Genomic DNA, 27,674 nt, shown 5'->3' on the forward strand with positions numbered 1-27,674 from the left:
CTTATTTCCCTACAAAACCTGGAATTCTGAAATCCTATAAACTCCACATATAACCCAAACACCAAATGGTTACCTGTTCTGCTTGTCCTTAACCAATCTGTCAATAAGCATGTGCAATTATCCCTTTCACATTGCCACTTTCTCCACTGTGGTTTTGACATATAATGGGTCACTATTAGAAATTAAATAGAAATTTAAAGGGAATTTCGCAGAAGGCAAAGATGACACAGAAAAGATTTAAGAACTCAGAAATAAAACATATGTATAATATTGATAATATCAACATATTTTATCATTTAATAGCATAATAATTCAGTCTTCTTCTGAGGTATGAAAGGAAGGCCAAAAATTTTACATGGATTTTCCAGATTGAGGTAGCCCTACATCCCTAACCCCTATAATGTGGAAGGGATAACTGTATAAATGCCTATTGTATATCAAGCTAAGTGGTACAGCTGATAGAATGCTGGGCCTGAGAATCAAGAAGATAAATCTTCTTGAGTTCAAATCCAGCCTCAAATGCTATCTTGCTGTGTGACCCTGGGTAAGTCACTTATCCCTATTTGCCTCACTTCTTCCTTGGTAAAATGAGCTGGAGAAGTAAATAGTAAAGCATTTCAAAATATTTGCCAAGAAATACCAAATGGGGTCACAAAGAGTTGGACATGACTGAAAAATAAAGAGAGAGAGAGAGAGAGAGAGAGAGAGAGAGAGAGAGAGAGAGAGAGAACTACATAAAAAAACAAAAGAAAGTAAGAGACAGGGCTAGGGAGGGAGGTAAAGAGATATAAATAAAAGAAAGAAAGAGAGAGAAAGGAAGGAAGGAAGGAAGGAAGGAAAGAAGGAAGGAAGGAAGGAAGGAAGGAAGGAAGGAAGGAAGGAAGGAAGGAAGGAAGGAAGGAAGGAAGGAAGGAAGGAAGGAAGGAAGGAAGGAAGGAAAGAGGGAGGGAGGGAGGGAGGGAGGGAGGGAAGAAAGAAAGAAAGAAAGAAAGAAAGAAAGAAAGAAAGAAAGAAAGAAAGAAAGAAAGAAAGAAAGAAAGAAAGAAAGAAAGAAAGAAAGAAAGAAAGAAAGAAAGAAAGAAAGAAAGAAAGAAAGAAAGAAAGAAAAGAAAGAAAGAAAGAAAGAAAGAAGAAGAAAGAAGGAAGGAAGGAAGGAAGGAAGGAAGGAAGGAAGGAAGGAAGGAAGGAAGGAAGGAAGGAAGGAAGGAAGGAAGGAAGGAAGGAAGGAAGGAAGGAAGGAAGGAAGGAAGGAAGGAAGGAAGGAAGGAAGGAAGGAAGGAAGGAAGGAAGGAAGGAAGGAAGGAAGGAAGGAAGGAAGGAAGGAAGGAATTCGTTTTCTTTAGGGCCGGGCTGCTCCTTAAGGGGCCCTGTCCATGGTTGCAGCCGTCCAGCCAGCTGTTAGATAGTGAAAGTTCCCCAGAGCCCTCTCTCTCTCTCTCATTCCCAGCTCTCAGGTACCCTCCGGTTTGTTTTGTAAATGAAAGGCAAAGAAAGAGCAAATACTCAGCTCCCTTCTAATGTAATTGCACCCTGGGTCAGCCCTGATTGTAGATTCCGTTATGTCCTGGGCCCTTGGCCCCCACCCCCGGGTCTAAAGAAAGATTTCAAATTGCCCCTTTGGAAGTCCATTTTACTTTGCGGACTTAGCCCCTGTAATTACACGAAGTAAACCAAGACACGTTTGGAGGATTGTCTTCACAAAGGTATAATATCGATTATGTAACACCCACCCCAAATGCTCTAGATCCAGGATGCTTTTTTCAGACTGGGGTGGGGGCTGGGGGCAGAGAAGAGGGATGGCCGTCACCCTCCCAATCACATCCAAGGTCCCAGACTTGCTAAAATCTCCCTCTCTTTTGGGAATCCCAGGAGCCAGGGTTAAAAACCTCTAATAGATAAGGATTGGGGAAAGGACCTGTGTTACAGGAAACTCCCAGGAGAAGAAATAACCTCAACCAAAGCAGGTCAGTTTCTTCAATTTATAATCTTAAGGAATTAACAAGAACACTGGGAAAGGACTTGACCAAGGTCTCAGGACCAATAGGTAGAACTTAATTTTTTGTTTGTTTTTTTTAATTAATTTTATAATTATAACATTTTTGACAGTACATATGCATAGGTAATTTTTTACAACATTATCCCTTGTTCTCCCTTCTGTAGAACTTAAATCTTTGAACCAGTGATCTACTATATCAGTTTTAATAACAATTATTAACTCACAAATGCTGATTTTTTTCCCAATTGCTAACTGTGATAGTCCCAAGAAAAGTGAGGAGATTCCCCCAAGAAGTGTGGTGACTATTGTCCAAGAAGCAGACCATCTAATTGTTGAGGCTCATCAGAAGCTCTGCCAATCTGCCAAGTTGATTAATCCCTGTTCGCCTCGGTCTTCTCAGCTGGAAATTGGGGACAATAATAGCACCTACCTCCAGGATTGATGATCCAATGACATATTTATAAAGTCCTTAGCCCGGTGTCTGACACACAGTAGGCACGTTATAAGTAGTAACCATTGGTACAATTGCTAGCTCACTCACAAGTTCCCAGGCTAAGCACAGGGGGCCGGTCAAAGTGTGGGGGATTTCACAGACTGCCATTTCACCTTGAGACCAGGTCTTTTGCCTCTTTTTCTGTACCCACACAGTACCTTTGGGTCCTCAGCTCCTAGAGCAGAAATCCTAGAAAGAAAAGCTTATTGAGGGATTTAAGATCTTTCAGCTCCAATATTCTACATGGATAGGTTGGGTGTGTGAGGGTAGAGTGGGCCATAATTATTCCCTTCCAACGTTTGCAAGGCTGTCACACAGAAGGATGCATGAACTTCATTCTACTTGACCCAGAGAGCACAACCAGAAGCACTGAAGACAAGATCAGGGAGAGAGATGGAAGTCTGATCTGAGGGAAAACTTCCTGAGAGGGAGGACACTTCCAGCTGGCTCAGGAGGAAACGGCTTCTCTGGAAGCAGGATCTGGAAAGCCTTTCATTAGGGATGTTGGAGCAGACAGGGCCCTCTGTTAGGTCAAACCAAATGGCCTCTGGGAGTCTTTTGACTTCAAATTTGCTGTTTCCCATGAAGCAAAAACTTAGGGCTATCTTATGGGGAAACAGTTTAGATTTAGAACTGGAAGAGATATGAGTCAACAGCTATATTTTACAGATGAGGAAACTGAGACCTAGAGAGGTTAAATTAATCCATCAATAAATATTAAGCCACTGCTCTATGTCGACAAGTGTACAAGAATTATACAAGTAAGTACAAGGTCAGATGTAAGTATTTAAAAACAGGGTAAAATAAATACAGGGACATTGGTTGGGAGTACTGCAATGGTTTCACATCAAAGCATCATCAAGTTCATCCTCATTTTCCAAATAAGTCCAAAAAAGGAAGTTGTTGGAGCAGCTAGATGGAGCAGTCAATAGAGTACGGGCCCGGAGTTTCATCCCAATCTCAGACACTTAAACTTCCTGGCTGTGTGACCCTAGGCAAGTCACTTAAATCCAATTGCCTCACCAAAAAAAAAAAAAAAAAAAAGAAGGAAGTTGTTTGTCCAAGCTCACATAAAGCCATTGACTTAGTGACCGCACCAAGGCCATCTTGTTTTGTGATACGCCAACACTGATGGAGACAAAGGAGCGTGAAAATGGATTTTTGTCACTCATTGTGATCCTCCATCATATATGTATAGATGACAAAATAATAAGACGATGCGTAAAAAGATCCAGATAATAACAGCCCAGCTTTACGGAGCACTTTATCATTTACAGAATCATTTACACATAACACTAAGTCTAAAGCTAGAAGCAGCCTGTGAAATTATCTAGTCCAGTTTTCTAATTTTACAGAGGAGGCATCTGAGGGCTACAGAGAGGAAGTGACTTGCCTAATGGTAATAACAATATAGAGGTATTATTGAAGTCAGGTGGATCAACCTTCGTTGTCCTGTGACTTAGTTCTGTTACTCTCACTTTCTTCATTTGTAAAATGAGTTGTAAAATGAGGAAAGGGCAAACCCCTCTATTAAGAAAACCCCAAATAGGAAACTGATCAATCAAAAGAAAAATTAATAGAACTCAGATTTGAGCTTCTTGAGTTTCTTTCACTCTTCCACATTGACCCCCCGGAGATATCACCTTGACTTGGAGTCAAGAATTGGAGATTTATTCTCCTCATGAAAACAAACCCAGAACCTCAGAGCTGGAAGGAACCCAAGAAGCCATGAAGGTCACGCAGTCCTAAGAAGGATCCCCCTACAGTCCAGCAAACAAGCGGCCATCCAGCTTTTGCCTGAAGGTCTCTAGAGAGGAGGAATCCACAACTTCCCCTGTAAAGTGCGCAGCGCAAACATTTTTATAGGCATTTAACAGATGAGCAAATAGAGACCAAGAAGGTACCTTGCCCATTGTCATTCATCCAGTAAGAGTCAAAGCTGGAAATCCAACCTACGTCTCCCGTTCCAAGGCAAACACTCTTTCCAGTATAACACAAGGCCTTCAAGAAACACAGGAACACTGACCTAGAGATGGAAAGAATCTTGCAAACCATTGACCAATTCTTCCAGTTCACAAATGAAAATATTGAGGCATAGAGAAGGGAATTGGCTTGCTTGTACAGCTTCTAATCCAGATCAGGATTTGAACCCTCCTGACTCCCAGATCAATATCCTAGCACTAGACACATTCCCCTCCACCGCTTCCTCATTCATTGTTTCTTCAGGATGCCTTCCCAATGGCTAATTTCTACTCTCTTATTAGTATTATTATTTCTTGCTTTCTACACCCAAACAAGTCTCTTTCTTTGACTCTACTATTTATTTACATATTCTTTTTTTTTATTAAAGCTTTTTATTTTTCAAAACAGATGCATGGATAATTCTGCAACATTAACTCTTCAAAACCTTGTCCAATAAGTCTCTTTTTAAAAATATATTCAATCTGAAAAACAATCCAAAAACAAAACCCAACATTCAATCTGGAAATGACCACCCCCAAAAATCATTCAATCTGGAATTGACCACAACATTTTTGGAATGACCATGACCGTTTTAATTTCCAACCTAGGGAAGAAGCCTATTTTTTATTTAACTGGTTTAGTCATTTACAGCAAGAGTTATCACCCGGGGGTGGGGGGGGGAAGGATGAGGAATTCAATGCCTTTGGCTGAAGACGCTGGAGGCAGAAGATGTTTTTTTGAAATGACTAAGTGATAAATGCAGTATACTTTCTTTGCCTTTCTTCTGGGAAAGCTGCAGCCCAGTCTGGAATGCTCAGAGGAGTACCTATCATTATTATTAATAAAATGCCTCTACCTCCAGCAAATGTTATATTTAAGCACATGTGATGGGAACACTAATAAAACATTCAAAGAGAACCCAATTTTCCCAGGGCTGGGAAAGAACTGCTAATATAAGGAGCTCATTCTTGCTTTTATTGCAAAGTATGGTGATGTTGGGCTCACAGGAGATAAACCTTAGAAGTGAGGATGTTCAAATACAGAATGTTAGTCTTTAATCGGGGCAATGGAGAGCTACAGCTGGCTCATTCTAGTCCCAAAAGAGAACTGCTTCTTAAATTTTTAGTGCGAGCACTTCCACCTTGGAAATCAGTAAACTTTAAAATAAAAGCTCGATTTTGTCGATTGCTTAAAGTAAAGAGATTGAAGGAGAAGTTAATAACACAGATATGTGTTGTATGGACTTTTCTCCCCAGAAATACTGTTGTTAAGCATTTACCGACATTCCTTTCAGTGGGGACTTTAGAGCCCAAAATGTTAGAATTCAACATTTGGGAAGAAGCTTCCAACATAAAATGTTATAACGTAGAATGTGAGAGCTGGAAGGAAGCTTGAATGTCACAGAATGTGGTAACTCGGGGGAGCGTTGGGATATGTGAATTTTAATCTATAGAACATAGACTGGGAGAGCTCTTCAACAAAGAGAATGTGAAAGTTGGCCATGAGCTTGGAACTTAGAAAATTAGTATCTAGAATCTGAGAACTATGAGGGACCTTTGGATCCATGAGTGTTCAAATAAAAAATGTAGATTTAGAACTAGAGATTGGGAGGAAAATAGGATATTCGACATGAGCACTAAAAAGGGAGCTCCAAACTTAGTGATGTTAGGACTGGGAGGGTCCTTACAACTCAGACCAAAGACCAAGAACACAAAGCACGGTATTCAAAGACAGAACATTATTAAATCTTATCTCTGAAAGAGATTTAGAGATATCATAATATAATCCACTCATTTATCTATAAAAGGAACTGAAACCTAAATAAGGCTTCTACCTTCCACATGGCCTTGGTTGAGAACAGGTTATGGCTGCCAGATATGGGAGGGGACATTAAAAATGGAATTGAATGGCAATGGCGAATCCACCAAGAAACTTAGCAATATCAGACTCAGATGGGGAAGTTTCCTGGTCAGGTCTAGACATTGGGTGAGTCTAAATTGGTCATTGGGGGTCCCAAGAATGGATGCTGGTTCCTAGCTCCTGTAGTGAGCTGGAACACTCTTCCCATCAGGAACCCCACCCATTTACATGCTTGACAGAGGATCCCAATGAGTCAGGAAAGGGGGAAAAGCTGTCCCCCTCGTTGGTGTGTGACTTGATATTGGAGTCTTGTCAGTTTGACTACAACCTCAAGCAATCTATTTCAAAAATCATAATAATCACAGAGTGACAGGGCAACAGTTTGGAAGTTAAAGGTTCTTAGTACTCAATAAACATTAATTAAGCACCTACTGTGTACAGCCAGATACTGTGCTAGAATAAAAAGACAAAAGAAAAACAAGCCTGGCCTTTGAAGAACTTACAATCTGCGGGACCCTGAGCCAGCTGATTCCATTCTTGGAATCCTCCTAAGTGACATGAAGAAGCTGAGATAGGTGGCCTTAGGTGACCCATTTCTTATCTTCTGTGTTCTAAGATCCCTTCTACTTCTGACATCCTATGGAAGGTACGGTGCTCGAAGCTCGGGTCTGGGTTAAATCCTTCCTGGGCTACTTACTCCCACTTTTAATAACAGTAATGGTTCCCCTTTAGTTAGCTCTTACTCTGTGTTAGACACTATACAAAGCATTTAATAATTCTTGTCTCATTTGACGTTCACAACAACTCGGGGAGGTAAGTGCCATGATTATACCCATTTTACAGATAAGGAAATTGAGGTAAACAGAGGTTAATGTTTCCTATGTCACTTCAACTCTTCCTGACTTGAGGTTCTGATCCTAGAGGACTTTAGCCCTCTCACCTTCTTGCCCCCTCGTCTGTAAAATAAGAGACTGGACGGCTGGCCTCTGGGGTCCGTTCTACCTCAAGATCCTTAGTCTAGCACTGCTGTCCCAGTGTTCCAGCCCGGGCTGCAGGGAGTCTCCGGAGGCTCACACTCAGGGAGCCTTTGCTCTTGGCTCCCTTCCAGCTGGACAAGTGGAAGGCGCTCGGGGCGTGCTCGTGGGAGTGGGGGAATTCCACCGGCCCGGCTCCTCGGAAGCACGGACACAGATGCTCAGGACAATGTGTGTCCGTGTCCGCCTCTCACTTTCCGGCCTCACATGGGATCAAACGGCCCCGGCCCGGCCCAACATTTCCTCCATTTCAGTTTCGTTTTTATCCCCAGAATCCCGTTTGCTGCTGGAATTCCTAAAAGTTGAATCACTCTGTTTACTGTTCATCAACCACAATGGAAGTCCTATCAGCCAGAGCCTGCTCCTGGGAAAAGCACCTAGAGCCAGACCTCACAGGAGCTGGCTCAGGAAGGGGAGTCCTGCTCCCGAAGAGGAGGAGAAAGGGCCCCAAGCTCCTGGGCTGCAGGGGGGGCTCATTCTAGATCTGCCACAAATTCACCCCCCGGCTTTGGGCACTTGTTGTGCCCTGTCTGACCTAGAACCCACATTTATGAAATAAAGACACAGTGGCAGACTGACCAGGCTGTGCTCCCAGGTCTCTCCCAGCCCGGACATTCTCTATGACAGTCTTTGTTCTAAAATCCCTCTCGGACATCCCTGTCCTCAGGCCCTCTAGGCCTGATATTGCCTGTTCTAAGCTCCTTTCCAGCCCTGACATCCCCCACTCTCAGCCCCTCCCCAGCTCTGACATCCCCTATTCTAAGCTCCCTCCCAGCTCTGACACCTTCTGTTCTAAGCCTCTTCCCAGCCCTGACATCCCTCGTTCTCCAGCCCCTCCAGCCCTTCCAGCCTTGACATTCCTTGTTCTAAGTCCCCCCCCAGCTCTGACATATGTTCTAAGCCTCTTCCCAGCCCTGACATCCCTCGTTCTCCAGCCCCTCCAGCCCTTCCAGCCTTGGCATTCCTTGTTCTAAGTCCCCCTCTCCAGCTCTGACATCTGTTCTAAGCCTCTTCCCAGCCCTGACATCCCTAGTTCTCCAGCCCCTCCAGCCCTTCCAGCCTTGGCATTCCTTGTTCTAAGTCCCCCTCTCCAGCTCTGACATCTGTTCTAAGCCTCTTCCCAGCTCTGACATCCCTAATTCTCCAGCCCCTCCAGCCCTTCCAGCCTTGGCATTCCTTGTTCTAAGTCCCCCTCCCCAGCTCTGACACCTTCTGTTCTAAGCCTCTTCCCAGCCCTGACATCCCTCGTTCTAAGCCCCCTCCCACCTTTGCCTTCCTCACCTACCAATCTGAACCCGCCCAGTTTGGATATGAAAGGATCCCTGGGCTCGATTTCTATTTCATGTCCATTTTGAGAGCTCAGAATTAGCCGCACGGACAGCAAGCCTTGGCAGTGACTTTGGTCACACGGCTCGGACGGGAGCCCTTGTGCGTTCCCATGGTGTTGAGCCTCCCACGGAGCTCTCACAACCCTCTTGCAAAACGCCTGGCCTGGGCAGCTCCCACACCCACCGCCATTCAAGCTTCTGTTAGCCAGGAGCCACCCGTTACTGGAAGGCACAAACGCTGTCACTTTGTTTACAGGAACACAAACTACTTCCAGGAAAGGCCTTATAAGGCTGAAAACTACCTGCGGCATTAGGGTGCGATGAGGGCCGGGCCTGGATGAATGAGGGAATGGCTGACCGAATACGTTGGACAGAGGGAGAGGTCAGTGTCAGACGGCCTTAGAGCTGGTGGGTTAAGGTCAGAGGGGATCTCGGACCACGGGGAAAAAAATCAAGAAGCAGCAGCCTTAGAGCTGGGGCTTCCAATGTGGCTCCCACAATATCTCTAATAGCTCTATAATAATATCTACCCCATGGAGAGATATTGGGGAGCTAGCTGGTAACTGCAGTCACATCTTTATCATCATTCACCTTCAACTAAATTTATTATTTCACTAAATTAATAAATTAACTAAAATTCCTCCAAGTTGGAATTTAGATAGAAGCAAGACTTGGGAAAGAAGTACATCAGCTTCCCCAGAATTTCTGACAAAGGGACAGCACAGGAAGAGACAAATAGCCCTGCCTTAGAGCAAAGAATACGGGGTCTCAGAGCCAAAGAGGACCTTTAGGATCTCTAGCTCAACTCTTCCATTTTACAAATGGGGAAACTGAGGCCTGGAGATATGAAGTGACCTACTCAATGACAGAGGTAATGGCAAAGCCAGCTTCCCCCTCACCCATCCAGCCCAAGACTTAGCCCACACTTCAGCTGCCTTCATTCATTTATTAAGAGAATACTTATTTTAAGCTGAGGAAGTTTGGTTCAGCCCTAGAAAAACAAAATCACGAGCAAAATAGTTCCTGGTCTCAGAGGGTTTTTTTTTGTTTTTTGTTTTTTTGGTGGTTTTTTGGGTTTTTTTTTTTCTCTTTTATCATTTTGGTTCTATAACTTTCTTATCTTTAATAGTATTTTATTTTCCCATATACATGTAAAGACACTTCTCAACATTCATTTTTGTAAGACTTTGTTTTCCAAATTTTTTCTCTCTCCTTTCTTACCTCCCCCTCCCCAAGAAAGCAAGCAATCTAATATATATTTATATATAAAATATTATACATGTACAATTCAGGTTTAGTTTATTTTTGTAAGACTTTGTATTCCAAATTTTTTCTCCCTCCTTTCTTACCTCCCTTCCCCAAGACAGCAAGCAATCTATCATATATATTTATATATATGATATCTATAATACTATAATGTACAATTTGGGTTTAGTTTCTACTGCACATTGACAAATAGCTTCCAAGTAAGAAATATTCATAATGATGATAATAATAATAGTGATGATGATGATAACTAGCACTTCTGTTTCAAAAAAAAAAAAGGGAAGGAAAAAAGCATCAATTAACACCTACTATGTGCCAGACTTTACAGACATGATCTCATTGGGTCTTCACTGTTACCCTCATTCTGGTGTGGTTCAATGTGGCCTCAATTATCTGCGTGCAGTTTCCCCCAGAAGGCCCTCGAGGGCAGGACTGGACCGTTTGTTTCCTTTGTACCCCAACACCACATACACGAGTGCTTTGCACAAAGTAGGTGCCTAATGAATGCAGGCTTGAACTGAATGGGAATCTTTTTGTCTGCTTGTTTGTTCATTGTAGTAAGTTTATTTATTTTTAATACATTTTATGAATCCTGTTGGAAGAACATTCCCAGTAAGATCAGGGGAGAAACAAGGATGCCCATTATCACCATTATTATTCAACATTGTACGAGACTTTAGCAATAAGAAAAGAAAAAGAAATGAAAGGAATGAGAAAATAATGAGGAAATTAAACTAGCACTCTTTGCAGATGACATGTTGAACGAGAATCGTGAGGAAAGCTCACCACATTTTAACAACTGGAGTGGAACTTGTAGGTAGGGAGCTCCCCATCAGGGAAAGTATTCAAACTCAGGCTGGTTAACCACTGGGTGCAGTGGAAGGCCAAGTACTACATACAGGCGACTATGACAGCCCGGACACTCCCTGGGCACGGGTGGCAGCCCCGGCCTTCTGTCTGGGAACTAAGGAGATTAATCCTGATGCGTCTTTTCCAGGAGCCAAGGGCCCTCCCGCCGTCCTCCGCCCGTTCTGACTGGGAGGGAGCCTCCCAACAAGTTTGCCCACTTTCCCTGCCCTGGCTCCCTGCCTGCCCTGTGTTTCTCAATGCGTGGGGATCTCGTTCTCCCCTGGGAGGCCTGCTGAACCCCGGTCCTGGGCCTATCTAGGAATGGGCTCAGCAATGCCGGCCGACTGGTTCCGCTCATCCGTCAGTGGGCGAGGGCATCGTGGGGGAGACCGAGTGACGCCATGGGGCAGAGCCAGGGCTCCCACATCCCAGCGGGATGGACACCATGGTCCAAGGGGAGAACGCCGGCGGGAGCTCAGATCCAGCACTCAGGGAGCAGCTTCACCCCTCAGGACTCCTGCCACATTCTCATGTTGAGAGACCTTGAAGTGATGACCTCAAAGGGACCTTTTCTCACGAGTTATTCAGCACTGGGTTAAATCAGGTCCTGCCTGCTAATCCCTCCCCTCCAAAAGGAGGAAGCTGGACAAAGGGGGGAACAAACTGGGTGACTTTAAGGAAGTTGCTTCCTGTTTCTAGGCGTCATCCCCCAAATGAGGAAGCTGGGCACCATGTGCCTGGCACCCGGCTAAGCACTTTGTACATTTTCATACGCACTTGTGGTTGAGGAAACTGAGGCAAACAGAAAACAGCAGGGCCTGAGTTTCAAATCTCCTTACTGAGGGCCCTCAACCCGCCTCCGTGAGACCCAACTTTGCTGAGCTGGGAGTGAGCCCTGAACTGAACCCAGGGCCTTCTCATCGACGAGGAGTGTTAGCCAACACGGCCTCGGGAACACAGCTGATACTCCCAGCATTCACGTCAACTCGGCCCACATGGCTCCGTGGAGGAAGCAGCATAATACGGGGGTTGTGCAGCCGGGACTCGAGTTCAAATCTGCCCTCCGACACTTCTCACTTCCTAGCTGTGGGGCCCTGGGCAAGTCACTTAACCCCAGCCTCAGGGGGGAAAAGGGAAATAGGAGATGACTTGAACACTGATCATTATGGGGGAAAAGAGACTCTGCAGGAGCTGTGCCCCCAGCGCGGAGCTCTAAAAGCTGCAAAGGACTTCAAAGAGCAGAAATGAAGGCTGGGTCCCGGGCATGGAGGCCATGAAAACCAAGCTGGCTCTGGAACCACCGGGTTCCAAAGAACTTGAAATGTCAACACACAAAAGCCACAATAGCTTGGATTCAGATTTCCCCTTCGAGGCGGGGCACTCGCCAGTGAAGGCTTTGGGAGCAGGAGTGACATTATGTCGGGCTAGTTCTGGGGAATAACGCCTTAGAAGCAAGATGGACGCCCAGGTCTTCCCGAAAACGTCCGTCTGTCTGAGGGGGATGTCACGTCTGGAGGAGGGAGGGGCTGGCGTGGTCTGGAGGAGGGAGGGGCTGGCGTGGTCTGGACAGAGCTCAGATCTGGTCATTCAGGTTGGAATCCTGGCTCTGCACTGGCACGTGCTTCAGCTCAGCCCCCAGAGACAGTTTCTTCATCTGTAAAATGGGTGGGATGCGAGTTACCTCAAGAATGGCTGGATGGAACAGAGAAGGTCACGAGTGTAACGTGTCCTTGACCTCTGGGATGCTGTTACTGTAATTAGTGTCGTCATTATTCTCACTGATTTCATTCTTACAAAAGTGCCTTCCTCTTGTGGATCACCTTCTTCTCCTGTCTATCGATTAAGAGCAGCGCTGAGGGACAAAGGTCCTGACCCCCCCCCCTTATTCCAAGGTTAAAAAAAATTATTTAGAATTAGAGGAGCCAAATTAATACTGGCTCTGCTGCTAACTAAGATCCAGGACCATGGACAGGAAAGATGCTTCCTTGTCTGGAGACGTTTCCTTATGTGTAAAGGGGAGTGGGAGGGGGGGGACAAGACAAATTCCAGATCCAATATTCTGCATGATTATACCCCTCCAAACCCAAATATCATCTGTTCTCAGCCCCCTCCCAGCCCTGACATCCCCTGTTCTAAGCTCCCTCCCAGCCCTGACATCCCCTGTTCTAAGCCCCCTACCAGCCCTGACATCCCCTGTTCTAAGCCCCCTCCCAGCCCTGACATCCCCTGTTCTAAGCCCCCTCCCAGCCCTGACATCCCCTGTTCTAAGCCCCCTACCAGCCCTGACATCCCCTGTTCTAAGCCCCCTACCAGCCCTGACATCCCCTGTTCTAAGCCCCCTCCCAGCCCTGACATCTCCTATTCTAAGCCCCCTACCAGCCCTGACATCCCCTGTTCTAAGACTTCCTCCCAGCCGTGACATCCCCTGTTCTAAGCCCCCTGCCAGCCCTGACATCCCCTGTTCTAAGCCCCCTCCCAGCCCTGACATCCCCTGTTCTAAGCCCCCTCCCAGCCCTGACATCCCCTGTTCTAAGCCCCCTACCAGCCCTGACATCCCCTGTTCTAAGCCCCCTACCAGCCCTGACATCCCCTGTTCTAAGCCCCCTCCCAGCCCTGACATCTCCTATTCTAAGCCCCCTACCAGCCCTGACATCCCCTGTTCTAAGACTTCCTCCCAGCCGTGACATCCCCTGTTCTAAGCCCCCTGCCAGCCCTGACATCACCTGTTCTAAGCCCCTCCCAGCCCTGACATCCCCTGTTCTAAGCTCCCTCCCAGCTGATATTTCCTGATCTAAAGTACTTTCTGGCTCTAGGATTCCTTGGTCTGAGGTCTCTTCTGTCACAGAATCAGCAGTTTAGAACTGAAAAAGACCTGAAGGGTAATCTAGTCCAAACTCCACACTTTACAGATGGGGAACCTGGGGTCTGGGAAGCTGAGCTGATTTGCCCAAGTCACACCGTCCCCATGGAAACCCAGCCCCTCTGTCTCTGAATGCCACGCTGTGCCCGTTGCACTGAGAGCTTGCAGCCTTCACCGTCTCCTTTAAGGTGAGTGAATCTGGGGGGGAGAAGGGGAACCTTATTTAATGACTTCTAGAATAGTTGGGACGCAAGTTCCTAGAAGGCAGGGAAGCTGAGGACGGGCAGCTTGGCTCTGAGGGGTTCACACTGTGTCTGGAACTTTCTCTGACCTAAATCCTGTCTCTGACACCCAAGCACCCAGCAGTGAAATGGAGAACGGCCCCACCCTCAACATTCACGCCCCAATTTGCTCTGATGTCAGCAGACCTCTCCCCAGGTGACTCTTGAGGGAGATGAAGGATGGGGGGAGGGCGGGAATCAACCCAGTGACCTGCTGGGATAAGCCTCTGCCATGAGGGCCATTATCACCCTTGTTCAGAGGCACAGAGCAGCCCGTTTCCCAGAAGGCCGTCTCCTAGGATATGGCCAAAGCAGAACATAAACTGGACTCAGATTTGTGGCTCCCTTCAAACCTGGGCAAAATCACCTCGTCGGGCCAGGCACTGGTCTCCCAGACTCTGGAACACGGACTCACTGACCCTGACATTCCGTGTTCAGAAATCCTGTAGTTTAACTCCTGGAAGTGCTCCCAGTTTTCCCATCTCTGCCCTTCTGAATTCTAGTTCCTTCTCACTGGAGCTGTCTCTCAAGAGCTGATTGTGAAATTTTCAGCATAAGCGTCTACTCCTCGCGAAGCCGTATCTGCTACAAATCAGGGCTTGAGTTGCTGTTTTGTTCCTTGTTGAGACTTACGAAAGCCATGGCGAGAACATGAATGATGCTAATTAAACTTCAAGGTATGTCATATGCATTTTTTCACAGAGCTGCTTGTTAAAACATTTGCTGCAGCACACGTTTGCAATCCTAACATTCAAAGCTCTAAAGTGTCCTCCACATTTACACTCAATATTCTACATTCTAAGCACCTTCTGACTTCCTCAGTTCTATTTTCTCTCTTACATTCTATATTCTATTTTCTAACAATGAGTTCTCAAAGGCCTCTTTTGACAGTGGATGCTTGAAGGGCTCTTCCAGTTCTGACATTCTATGTTCTAGGTCCTCTTCCAAGTTTAAAAATTAATTATTCTATGTTCTAAGGACCTTCTGACATTCTCTATTTTCACAGTGGGTACTTAAGTCTCTTCCAGTTCTGACATTCTATGTTCTAGGTCCTCTTCCAAGTTTAAAAATTAATTATTCTATGTTCTAAGGACCTTCTGACATTCTTTATTTTCACGGTGGATGCTTGAAAGTCGCTTCCAGTTCTAACATTCTATGTTCTAGGTCCTTTTCCAGTCTTAACAATTAATTATTAGTCTATGTTCTAAGGATCTTCTGACATTCTCTATTTTGACAGTGGGTGCTTAAGTCTCTTCCAGTTCTGATATTCTATGTTCTAAGTTCTCTTCCAAGGTTAACAATTATTATTTTATATTCTAAGGACTTTCTGCCAGCGCGCATTTTAACAGTGGATACTTGAAAGTCTCTTCTAGTCCTGCATTCTATGCTCTAAGGTCTCTTCCAGGTTTAACAATGATTATTCTATGTTCTAAGCATCTTTTGATGTTCCCTATTCTATTTCCTAAGACTGTATGCTCAAAAACTCTTCCAGTTCTGACCTTCTATTCTATGTTCTCAGGCCCCTTCTGTCTCTCACATTCTAAGTTCTAAGGTCTAAGATCTCCTGCAGCTCTAACATTTGACTCTTGCCATGCTAACATCCTACGTTCTAGCATTCTAGACTCCCTTATGGTTCGGACATTTTATGTTCCCCTTTTTTTTTACGTTTTCTGTTCTAAGATCTCTTCCAGCTCCCATATTCTCTATTTCTCGGACTCCTCCTCAGCACTGTTTTTCCCTTCTTACACGCTGTACTCCCAAAGCTCTTCACGTTCTTCTTTCATAGCCCCTGGAAGAGGAGAGATGACAAGACGTTAGACTACTGTGACTTACAGGAAGCGAACCCCCAGAGAGCAGGACAAGTAGCAGCAGGCTCTCCAGCTTCGGGTTGTCTCTGCCAAGTGAAGCATTTAGCAATTAAGCAGACCCCTTGGCGCGGGAGCTCCCTGCCAGTCAGTCTCCCCTTCAGAGAACCGTTTCACACCTGCTGGCTCATCAAGGGCTGAGAGGGCCACTCCGAGGAGTGGAAGGGACGGGTAAATGATGATGAAGGTGCTTTCGGACCCCCGGCTCTTCTGGACATTCGAGCACCAAACAGCCTGGTGAGCGCCCAGCCGGGGCCTACTCCACAATCCCGAACACAACACCTCCATTTCTAGAGACCTTATGCTCCTCCAAGGCTGACATGTGGCTTATGAGTATGGATTATGGGTATTTTCCTCAATATCTGTTTTCATTTTAGGTGAAGGAGATTCGTTGGGATGCTATGACCTTGTGAGTTCCAGAAAGTCAGGAGGGAGAAAGGAGTCTGGGAATTAATCCATACCAGCTTTGCAAGAAAGCCAGCATTCGTGCCTGTGAGAAGGGTCTTTCAGGACCCTGCCCAGCGGTCGCTAGGATGAGGACTCTCATATCCTGGATGTGCTATGCAGACACTGCTGTTCAGTCTGGGTCCACTCCCCCCAGGAGCGGTGGTGTTTCAGGGGAGAGTGCACCCCTGAAGAGCCGGAGGCAAATCTTCCTACTTTTGATTCTGCTAAGGCTTCCAAATAAAGAAGTCCCTATCTAAAGGCTGACATTGATATGTTCCATGGAACTAGGGTGTTAGTCACTCACAATGGGGCCTTGAGGTGATAGCAATAGGGCAAAAACACCCCAAACACCCTTGGAGATACCCTTAGAATCCAAAGGGGCAAATTGCAACCAGTTCCTTCTGGCTGGAGGCTAGGAAAGGTGTGTAAAAAGTAAATAACCTTGAAGGTCTTTCTTAATTTCTCACCCTATTTGCAGCAGTGTGACACTGGACAATCTCTCTGAGCCTCAGTTTCCTCCTCTGTAAAATGGGTATGATAAGAATAGTACCTACTTCAAAATTAGGATTGCTGTGAGATTCAAATGAAATAATGCTTTGCAAATCTCAAAGAGCTCTATGGATGGGGCGGTTTTCGTATGGGAAAAGATGGGAGGCCGGGCCAGATTCTAAGGATCAAATGGATGTCAAGTGGGTCTGTACCAAGTCAAGCACTGAGCAAGGAGTCAGAAAAATCTGGGTTTGAATCCAGACTCAGATACTTCCTAGCTACATGACCCCGAGCAAGACACCGGTTCTCCACTTATCCAGGTTTCCTCCAATAGAAATGTGGCTACGAAGAGCACTTACCTCATGGAATTGGCGTGAGATTATATTTGTAAAGAGCTTAGCAGAGTTCCCGGCACATAGTAGGTACTACCGAAATTTCAGCTGCTATTATTAAAGTCACAGACACTCACACGCATGTGGACAAGATGTCCCAAAGTCTTATCGTGGTTTTGTTATTAAAGTTAATAGTTGACATGCACACGTGCAAAATTACAAGTCTTAATTTAGAGAGAGATCATGGTACCCAGAGAGAGGTATATTCATATTAATTGTTTTGAGTAGCCCTATGATGGCCTAAGATCCAAGATCCAGCACTGGAATGGACCTTGGAGACTTAGGAGCTCTAATCCACCTCATCATCTTATAATGAATAAACTGAGGCCCAAGAAAACTGAAGGTCCTGCCCAAAGTCACACAGTGGGGCAGCTGGATGGCACAGTGGATAGAGCGCTGGCCCTGGAGTTGTGAGAACCTGTGTGGAAATCTGGCCCCAGATACTTCATACTTACTAGTTGTGTGACCTTAGACAAGTCACTTAATCCCAATTGCCTCTCAAAAACAAACAGAAAAAACTACATTTTTTAAAAAGTCACAGGAATGTGCTGGGGACCCCCAGGACACAGGCTCCCACCTCAGAGGCTGAGCTTCCTGGAGCACTGACCTGCCCAGTCGCACAGCTAGGAGCTATCAGGGCACCTGAGTCAGATCTTCTTGTCTCTGACGTCGGTTCGCTCTCCACTGCACCACACTGCCTCGGCTCTACAAAGCCACATCTCACTATCACTTAGTGATTATCAACACAAGGGTCCTGGGAGCAATATTTCCATTTTTCCAAAGAGGAAACTGAGGCTCTGGGAAGAGTGCTCAGCAGAGAAGGAACATGAAGGCAGCTTTCAAACTCCCATCCAGAGCTCTTCAGGAGCTCCACGGGGATAGAAATCGGGACCCGGAGAAAGGCCAAGGTCAGCCAGGAGCCCTGCCCCTTTGTAGGCGGCCTTCCCTTGGACCCAGCACCAGCCTGGTCCTCCAGGGCCACCCCCAACAGCTGCAGAGACACAGGGAAGCAGCAATCGTGAAGAGGAAGCCCAGGGCCTTTAAAAAAAAAGGTCCAAACAATTGAATGGTGAGCAAATTATCCCCTTCTGGGACCATCCCCAAGTGACTTGGAGGGGAGGTTTTTACTGTGGACAGTGGAAAAAGCTGGTATCAGATCAGTAATAGAAAGTGACTCTTTTCCCCCAAAGGAAGGGTGGGGAAGAGAGGCAGCTCGGTAAGCAGAAAGAACAGGAGGTTCCGAGTCCGAACCAGTTTGACCAAAGTTCTAACAATAACCCACAATAACTCACGTTGTACAGAGCGTCAAGGAATGACACTGTTCATTTAAACATCCCCATCAGCACCTCTGTTGGGAGGAACTGCCCCTAGCTCCATCCCCGTTTTACGCATAAGGAAACTGAGGCTAAAACTGGCCCAGTCAGAGACTAGACTTGAATTCATTTCTTCCTGACTTCAAAACCCAGAACTGTTTGTTTCCTCTCCTAAAAGAGGCTCATTGGCCCTTCATGGGAATGAGTTTCCGGCCTTGAAAAATCAGGGAGCCTTGTGGGGGGGGGAGAGAAGAAGGGGGGCAGTGGAGAGACTCATTTTACAGGGTATGACACGGATCTCCAGAGGGACCAAGGACTTGCCTGCATACATATATGCACACAGTTCTGAGAGTCTCAGTCCGGTTCTAAGCTATTTAAGCTTAATATATGCGTGTTCATATCTTTATTTCATTTATATGTGTGTAATACAGATGTGACACATCTATGTGTAAGTATGTGTTTATAACAAAAGATATACAGAAGAAATTTATAATGAATTTACTATATCATAATTATTCCATATACACCCAAAGATAAGTCTGTAAGTCTTCATATAATATATAAACTGTACTGCATATATTATATATATATATATAGGTGTGTGTGTGTTATGTATATATGCCGCGCACGTGTGTGTGTGTGTGTGTGTGTGTGTGTGTGTGTGTGTAAAACTCCAAGGCTTACTCTGTACACATTATCTCATTAACATTATCTCTAAGCCCCATTAGGATCCTATTTAGGGTTTGCACGTAACAATATCCCAAGAACAGATTTCACATCAGAAGGGACAGCCTTAAAGCTTGAAGAGTCTTCTCCAATCACTTTGCCTCTGTGGCCCGGGGAGCCGGTAACTTGCTGGAGTCCCAGGGACAGCCATCCCCACAGCCAAGTGCGTGCTGCCCGGCTCCTTCCCGCACACCCGGGAGGAGATTCTCCTTGCAATGTGGGAGACGTGGAAAAACAGCCAGGTTTGGGACCCCCCGGGCAGGCTGTTCTCCCAACGCTCTCTTCTGGCCCTTTGCCAAAAGACAGACAGAGTGACAGGGACAGACAGCCGCAGAGATGCAGAATAAAGAGACAGAGCGGAAGACTGTGGCTGCCCCCAGCTGCAAAGCACTTGGATGTTCCGTCCCCTCGTTCTCTTACCTGGGCAGCAAAGACACAGTTTAGTGACTCTCTCTGACATTCGGCGAAGGAATTCCCTTTGCCCCAAGGAGAAGAGTTCTTCATCTCTGGGTCACTGTCTCTGTCTCTCTGTCTCCCTCTCGGTCTCTGTCTCTCGGTTTCTATCTCTGTCTCTGTGTCTATTTCTGTCTTTGTCTCTGTCTCTGTCTCCCTGTGTCTCTGTGTCTCTGTCTTTCTTTCTCTGTCTCTGTCTCTTTGTCTTTGTCTCCCTGTATCTCTGTCTCTCTTTCTCTCTATCTCTATCTCTCTGTCTCCCTCTCTGTCTCTGTCTCTCTGTTTCTATCTCTGTCTCTGTGTCTATTTCTGTCTTTGTCTCCTTGTGTCTCTGTCTTTGTCTCCCTGTGTCTCTGTCTCTCTGTCCTTACATCTCTCCCATTCTAAATATAAGAGCTCTGACCGATTCTCTCATTCATTCGATTGACAAGCATTTACTAAGCACCTACTATGTGTAGGTCTGAAACCAAGGTATACAAACCCAGAACAAGTGCAGCAGCCCCTGCCCTCAGGGAGCTTACAATGTACTGACACACGATGGGAGCCATGTGGGCCCAGACCAATGCCCAGGAACTCCAGGCAGGAGGAGGCGACTTAGGAAGGGCCTAATGAAGGGAGAGCCACGTCACAGAGTCACTGAAACTGAGGGATGGAGTGAACCCTGGCCACCATTTTGACTGACCTATACACAAACCGAACTCCTAATCCAGCAGCCCTCCAGGATCACCCAGGCCTTGAACCAATGTCGGAGAGAGCAGATACAGGGGACAGCAGCAGCTCAGAGGAAGGAGAGCTCGGGCCCAGCTGGGGAAGTCCCCGAAGACTTCACGGAGGAGAAGGTATCACAGATTCTGCTTTGGTGAATAAGAGACACTGTGAGGGACTTGCTTGGGGTCAGAAAGCCCTGAACGTCCTCCCAACCTTTCCCCTATGGATGTAGAACATCTCATTCTCTCACATGTGCAGATCTTCAGGTAAAAGTTTTATATAAGAATAAGCTCCGATTTCCCGTGAATGGGGAGTTCCCTGTACCAGTGTCCTGTTGTTTAGGGGGCCTGGGAGTCATTTGCGCGAGGTCTCCGAGATAAGACTCCAAACTCGGGTTTTCTTGATTCCAGAGTTGGTCCGGCAGCCCCCCCGGCACACCGCCTCTGAGGGATCGGTACCGTTGGTTACACTGGGACTGACCTTTGAAGGATGGCCCGGATTTTCAGAGCCAAAGGCAGAGGGGAAGGCATCCCCACAGGAAGGAACCGAGTGAACAAAGCCAAGGAGGGAGTCACCGGGAATGTCTGGAGAGGGTGAGTAATAATGATAACAGCTCACATTTCCATAGCCATCACAATCTGCTCCCCTACAACTATAAGAGAGGGAGGGAGAACAAATATTTATGTCCCTTTTGGCAGCTGAGAAAACTGAGGTTAGAACAGGTTGAATCGTTCCCCAAGCAGTGGCAGGGCTCGGAAATAGGGCTTGTTTAGGGGATGCCTCCAGGAATGCTGGGAAAAAAGCCAGTTCTGGACCAAAATAATCAGAATCTAACTTTGTCACTTAATAGTTAGGTGACTTCGGATAAGTCAATTCCCCGATCTAAGAGCCTCAGTTTCCACATCTGTAAAATAAGATGGTCAAACTATTGCCCACAATGCCGATAGAAAATAAATGCAAATATACAGAAAAGAGAGACATTCCTTGGGAAAAGGAAGATCTGGGAAGGGTGTAACAGCGGGAAAATAAGTGGCTCTGGAGTCTCTGGATGTACTTATGAATCCCACCTCTACTGTTTGCTCCTCCACAACCCCAAGTTACTCCTCAGGAGAATGCTGGGATTGGACTAAAGGCTTCGAAGGTCCTCTCTGTTGGTTTCTGCCCCCAGTTTCTTTCTCCAGCCCCCAGTGACTGAGTAAATCATCCTTTACCTTGAGAAGCGGAGACAAGGCCACAGAAATCCTTAACGTTCAGGAGCAGAACGCAAGGACCGTGAAAAGCCGCAGCCCAAGCCTTGAGGACCCGAAGAGTCACAGGATTAAATAAATAATGGTAGAGAGTTTAGAAGTCAATAGTCCCCCATTCTCATTTTCTACACAGGCTAGTTGAGGTCCAGGGAGGCTAAGATTTGTCTGCTATCTCACAGCCTGCACGTCACCCATAGCAAAGTCCAGTGCCCCTTGACCTATAATAAGGTCAAAAATAAGCTATCATTTCAAAAGCCATAGCGGGTATGGATTAGGATCTCTCCTTTCTCAGGAAGAAGGCCAGCCACCTTTCACGTCTCCAGCCCTCAGGCTTGGTTTGGCAAGAGTCCCCTGCTCCACCTGAGTCTTCCTGGGTTCAAGGACAGTTCTCCTGCAAATCCCCACCGGGATATTCTATCCCCCAGCTCTGCGTTCCAAGAGTGGTCAAAGACTCCCAGTCCTCCCCTTTATTGTCTTCTTCTAAGAATGAGTCCAGGTACAAGTAGTTCTCACAATCTCTCACCCCCACCCCCACCCCCACCCCCCTTTGCTATTCGCCTCCCATCCCGGTTGGACCATTTATACTTCTCTGGGTACAAGAGGTTCCCTCCAGGGGACTATACGCTCCCTGAAGACAGAGCCTGTTTGCATTTTGTCTCTGTATCCTCCACTGCTAGTACCTTGCCCGCCATGTTGTTTTTTTGGGAGGAGGGGGTCTGAACCTGTGTTTTTATGGGAACAGGAAATTCCCAGTGAGGAAACTCCATCTGCTGGTACATATCAGAAACTTAATTTATATTCCCATAGAGCTTCCTAGAGCACAGAGGGTTAAATTGATTGGATCAGAGTCACATAATTAGGATGGGTCAGAGGTCAGGCTTAAATGAAAGTCTTCCTGGTTTCACTGATACTCCCCCCCGAGGATTGCACCATCATACCTTGCACATAATAAGCTCCCCGGGAGTTTGTGGAGTTCAGTTCAGTTCTGGCCTCTGGCAAAATGGACAGCATCCAAAGATAAGAACTTCCAGCGTTCTTCGAAGTAAAATAGAAGACCACACATTGTCCGGCTTCAGGCAAGGAATTGAGTTACTCTAGCAGCGTGTCAACCCGGTGAATTCACAGGACCGTCCCTGTAGGGGAGGAGGGGCCCTCAGATTTCACTGGTCCAATGCCCTTACTCTGGAGATGAGAAATTAGGGCTCAGAGGCAGAAAGCAACTGTCCAAGCTCACGCTGCCAGTGTGTCAGACACAACTGAACAGAAGGGATTCGAAAGGCCCACTTCTCTCTACACTACTCCTTGCTGTCTCTCAGCCCATCACTGCATATGTCTTCACGAGGAGATTATGTGTGTACAAATGAATGGATGGATGGATGAAAAATAAAATAGTAATTAAGTACTGACTATATGTCAGGCCCTGTGCTCTGATTAAAATAGGTAAATAATAAGCAACCTCTCCTTGAGAAACTTACATTGAATAGGGAAGATATAGACATAGAAGGGAGTGGTGGCCAGAGAGGGATATTTGGGATGGGAAGTCACAGAAACAGCAAGTAGGATCATGAGGCCATGGAAGTGTCCTTGAATAGTAGGATCGCTTAATTTTCAGGCTGATGATACCAGGACAAAAATGAACGCTTCCTGCCCTCAAGAGCTTAATTCAGTGAATTTACATCCATACCCTACTATAAACAGGAAGAAGAAATTGGGCAAGATTTCATTTGGGAAACCGACCAGAGCTTGCAATGATCCTTTCCTGTTGGAAAACTCACCTTCATCATTCCACCCTTCTCCCAGAGTCACGGTAGTACAACACGTGGAATGCTAGGAAGTTTTGAAGAGTTGCAGTTTCACACGGCAGGGTTCAGTGGGACAGCGGCGTTGTGGACAGAAGCAGCTGCAGAACATACTGATGACTTGATCCCGAGAAGAAAAGATATAATCAGAGACACGTCTGACTAGAAATGGAGGTGAGTCATCCAGGTAATGATAGAAAAGGACAAAAAGAAGGCCACCTGAGAGCTAAGCTGGGATCCACAGGATGATTTTGCAAAAAAAAGAAAAGAAAAGAAAAGAAAAGAAAAGAAAAGAAAAGAAAAGAAAAGAAAAGAAAAGAAAAGAAAAGAAAAGAAAAGAAAAGAAAAGAAAAAGAAAGGAAAGAAAAGAAAGAAAAGAAAGAAAGAAAGAAAGAAAGAAAGAAAGAAAGAAAGAAAGAAAGAAAGAAAGAAAGAAAGAAAGAAAGAAAGAAAGAAAGAAAGAAAGAAAGAAAGAAAGAAAGAAAGAAAGAAAGAAAGAAAGAAAGAAAGAAAGAAAGAAAAAGAAAAAGAAAAAAAACAAAAACAAAAACAAGAGGAAGACCTCTGGAAGGTGGGGAAATATCCCAGAAGAGACCTGACAGAAAGACACAGACCAGAATTTCACAAGTCGAGAAGGCAGTAGTTTATAGCTGTGAAAGGCCAACTGCCATGTAGAGAATGGTCTCCTGAGAGGCAGCGTGGTGTGACTATTTGAAGGTTAGATTTGATATCAGGAAGTCTTGGGTTCCAATCCCAGTTCAAACCCTTACCAGCTCCGTGATCCTTGGCAAAGTCCCTTTCTCTCTGTGTACCTCAGATTCCTCACCTATAAAATGATGGGGGTGGACTCAGTGCCATCAAGGTCACAATGCTATGACAAATACCAAGTAAGTCTAAATTCTACCCATTCAGGGTGGAACTCACCTTTTAGTTGAACATCATAAATAATGTCAATTGCCTCACCTTCCCAGAATCTCGGAGTGGGGAGGAAAATAAGGGGCCCGACTCAATTTTATTTGAGCAGTGAGGTGTCTTCCAGATCACCTAATTCATGGTGGGTTACCCTGAGGCTAGCTGGGTTCTAGCTAGGTGGGAAGATAATTTCATTCCTTCCTAGTGTGGCTTATTTTTCTACCTTGTTCAGAACTCCATCCTGTGACCGGTCCAAGGTCAAGAATTGGCAAGTCTAGAACCAACAGAAAGCCAGCGTGGAATACTCTTACGCTGACCTTGGAATCAGAGGATCTAGGATGAAATCCTGATTTAGTCATTTGTACCTAAGTGAACTCAAATCACTTATATCAAATCAAGTCAATAAATAAGCATTTATCAAGTGTCCACTATGTGCCAAACGCTGTAATGAGGTCCTGGGGACACAGGGGAAAGACAGACTGGAAATGCCTCCAGAAGCTGAGATTCTAGTGGGAAGACAACATCCAAACAACATGTGTGAAAATCAGAGATGATTGACAGGGGTTCAGCACTCCCAATGAGGAGGACTGAGGAAGGCTTCCTGCAGAAAATGGGATTTTAGGAGAAATTTGAAGGAAGGCGGGGAAGCCGGGAGGCAGAGAAGAGGAGGGAGAACATTTCAAGGAAGGAGGACAGCCAGAAAAAATGCCCAGAGCCCAGAGATGGAGCATTTGGGGGGAGAAGTGGCAAGAAGGCCGCTTGGAGTCCATGGAGGAGAGTAAGGGGTGAAAGGACAATAAAGGCAGGGAGAGGCCAGAATATGAAGGGCCGTAAGAGCCAAACAGAGGGTTTTATATTTGGTTCTGGACGGAATAGAGAGCCATTGGTAAGCCCCGGTTTCTCCACCTGTTAGATAAAGAATTAGATGACATGGCTTTTGAGGGAGAAGAAGGGAAAGAGAGATAGGAACAGAGACAGAGACAGAAGGGGAGGGAAGAAGGGAGAAAGAGAGGATGACTGAGAGACAGGGAAATACCGAGAGATACACAGAGAGAGAATAAGACAGGAGAGAGAGAGAGAGAGAGAGAGAGAGAGAGAGAGAGAGAGAGAGAGAGAGAGACAGAGAGAGAGACAGAGACAGAGACAGAGACAGAGACAGAGACAGAGAGAGAGACAGAGACAGAGACAGAGACAGAGACAGAGACAGAGAGAGATGAAAATTGAGGCAGAGGACTTATATGACTTGTCCAAGGTCACACTAGAATTAAGTGACAAAGCCAACCGTCCACATTCATTGCTCATTCTATTACTTTGCTCCCTCTAAATGTCAAGTTCATAGTTTAAAGGTAAAATGATGGAAGCAGCTTGAGGCTGGGGAAAGGCCTTAGAGGTCCCCAGCTCATTTTCCAGATGAGGGGAGCGAAGGCCCTGAGTGCACAAAATCCCGCAGGCACTGAGTGCCAGGACTCTGATCCGAACTCGGGTCCTTTCTTCCCAAATGCAATCCACTTCAACAACACTTCTGCTGACTCTAGCGGCCCGAACCCAGCTACCTCCTGCCTGGCACTCTAAGCCTGCAGCTCCCTGCTGACCACACCTCCAGAAGGATGCTATGCAAATCACTGAATCAGCCGGCTTCCCACCCACCTGCCAGAGGAGGGGGAGGAGGCGAGGGGGGGAGGAAGGGAAAGCAAAGAAAGGGTGAGTGAGGGGAGGGTGAGTCACCTACTAGGCTTTAATCCTTTGTGTTCGCCTCCCGGGAGTGATTACGTTTCACACCTCGGCGTGACTTTTAATTTACTGTGATGCCAATTTTAAACTTCAGGTGATCTCTGTTATTGACCAAAAAAACTCCCTTATTAGGTAAAAGTCATCCTGTTTTCCAAACTCCATCTCTAAGTCACAGAGCGTCTTACAGGGCTTGGTACAGCTGGATCTCCCCCGTCAGCCAGGTGATGGGATCAAGCCATCGATCCCTGGGGAATCAGAAAACAAAATTGAGGAGGAGGAGGAGGAGGAGGAGGAGGAGGAGGAGGAGGAGGAGGAGGAGGAGGAGGAGGAGGAGAGGAGGAGGAGAGCAGGAGGAGAGAAGGAGGGGGAGGAAGAGAAGGAGGAGGAGGGAGGAGGAGGAGGAGGAGGGGAAGGAGGAGGGGGGGAGGAGGAGGAGGAGGAGGAGGAGGAGAAGGAGGAGGAGAGGGAGGAGGAGAAGGAGGAGGAGGGAGGAGGAGGAGGGGGGGGAGGGGAGGAGGAGGAGGAAGAGGAGGAGGAGGAGGAGGACTTCATGCTCCCTCTCCATTCTAAGTTTCCAGATTTCACCTCAATGACAACCTCCTCCCATAAGCCTCCTTGTTTTTCAGCTCCTTTTCTGTTATCTTCCCATTAAAATGTATCCTCTTTGAGGGAAGGCACTATCTTTACCCTCAAGATTTAGCACAGTGCCTAGAACATATTCAGCACTTAATAAACACTTGTTGCTGGTAATATTAATCATAATGACACTACTTAAGAATGAGTATTCTTGCTAATAGCGATGCTTCTCATTTCTCAAGCTCTTTCCTTTTTCTAAAGCGCTTTCTTCCCCAAACCTCACAGCATTCATAGGTCCTGCTTTTCAGACTAATCATCATCAATCCAAGAAGGGTTTACTAGCCCCAAGAAGCAGCCACTGAGCTCAAACACACCCTTTCCTCTCTGCTCTTCTACTCCCAACCCCAGAGGCTCCTCATCGCCCCTCGCCAGTTGTTTGCATTCAAGTATCCATTTTCTTCTTTTCCCTCACAGACCCTCAGGACTTCATTCTTTCTTGCGTAGAATGGTCTCCTTATCAGTCTCCCTGCCTCCATCCCCTCCCCTCTCTAATCCAGAGCTGTCAGCCTTGAAACTCCAAGGTACCTGTGTGCAGGCAACACCCCAGAGTTCTGCTCGAACCAGATTAGAATGTCATGGGGAAATGCTTAACAAAATAAATAAAAAATACAATCAAACATAGATAGTGTTCATTTGTGGTTTTCTAAGTTAATATACAGCCAAAGGATATTCTTTTCTATCTGGGGTTAATATCACTGTTCTGATCTATGTAATCATTACAGCTGCCCAAGTGTGCTCCCCAAAGCCCTTGCTCCAAAAGCTGCTGTGGCTCCCTATTGGCCCCGGGATTGTCTGTTCGGCATTTAAACTTCTTCACAACACGGCTCTGTCCTAATTTTAGTACATTTAGCACATTAGTCCCCTTCATAGTCAAATGTCCCTTTTTCTGTTCTTCGTGGAAAATTCATCTTTCATCTCTGTCCCTTTGCACAGGCTGTACCTCTGCCTGAAATGGACTTCCTGCCTCGGCCTTTTGGGACTCCAGCTCCCTTTGTGGCTCAGCTCATTTCCTTTCCTGAGCCCTCCA

General features: G+C 46.1%; 3 long non-coding RNA genes across 3 annotated transcripts; 2 read left to right on the forward strand and 1 right to left on the reverse strand.

Moving 5' to 3' along the window:
- Positions 1–8,897: 8,897 nt before the first annotated feature.
- LOC141541574 (uncharacterized) lies at positions 8,898–16,434 on the forward strand. The gene is made up of 4 exons (XR_012481842.1): positions 8,898–9,055; positions 13,698–13,836; positions 14,433–14,606; positions 16,172–16,434. It is a non-coding gene; the product is annotated as an uncharacterized LOC141541574 (long non-coding RNA).
- Positions 14,533–23,576, reverse strand: LOC141541576 (uncharacterized). The gene is made up of 3 exons (XR_012481844.1): positions 23,345–23,576; positions 22,508–22,702; positions 14,533–15,718 (listed from the first exon to the last, which is right to left on the reverse strand). It is a non-coding gene; the product is annotated as an uncharacterized LOC141541576 (long non-coding RNA).
- Positions 20,404–22,099, forward strand: LOC141541575 (uncharacterized). The gene is made up of 3 exons (XR_012481843.1): positions 20,404–20,588; positions 20,733–20,915; positions 21,862–22,099. It is a non-coding gene; the product is annotated as an uncharacterized LOC141541575 (long non-coding RNA).
- Positions 23,577–27,674: the final 4,098 nt, after the last annotated feature.

Source organism: Sminthopsis crassicaudata, chromosome 4, assembly GCF_048593235.1.
Source record: "Sminthopsis crassicaudata isolate SCR6 chromosome 4, ASM4859323v1, whole genome shotgun sequence".
NCBI classification, from domain to species: Eukaryota; Metazoa; Chordata; class Mammalia; order Dasyuromorphia; family Dasyuridae; genus Sminthopsis; species Sminthopsis crassicaudata.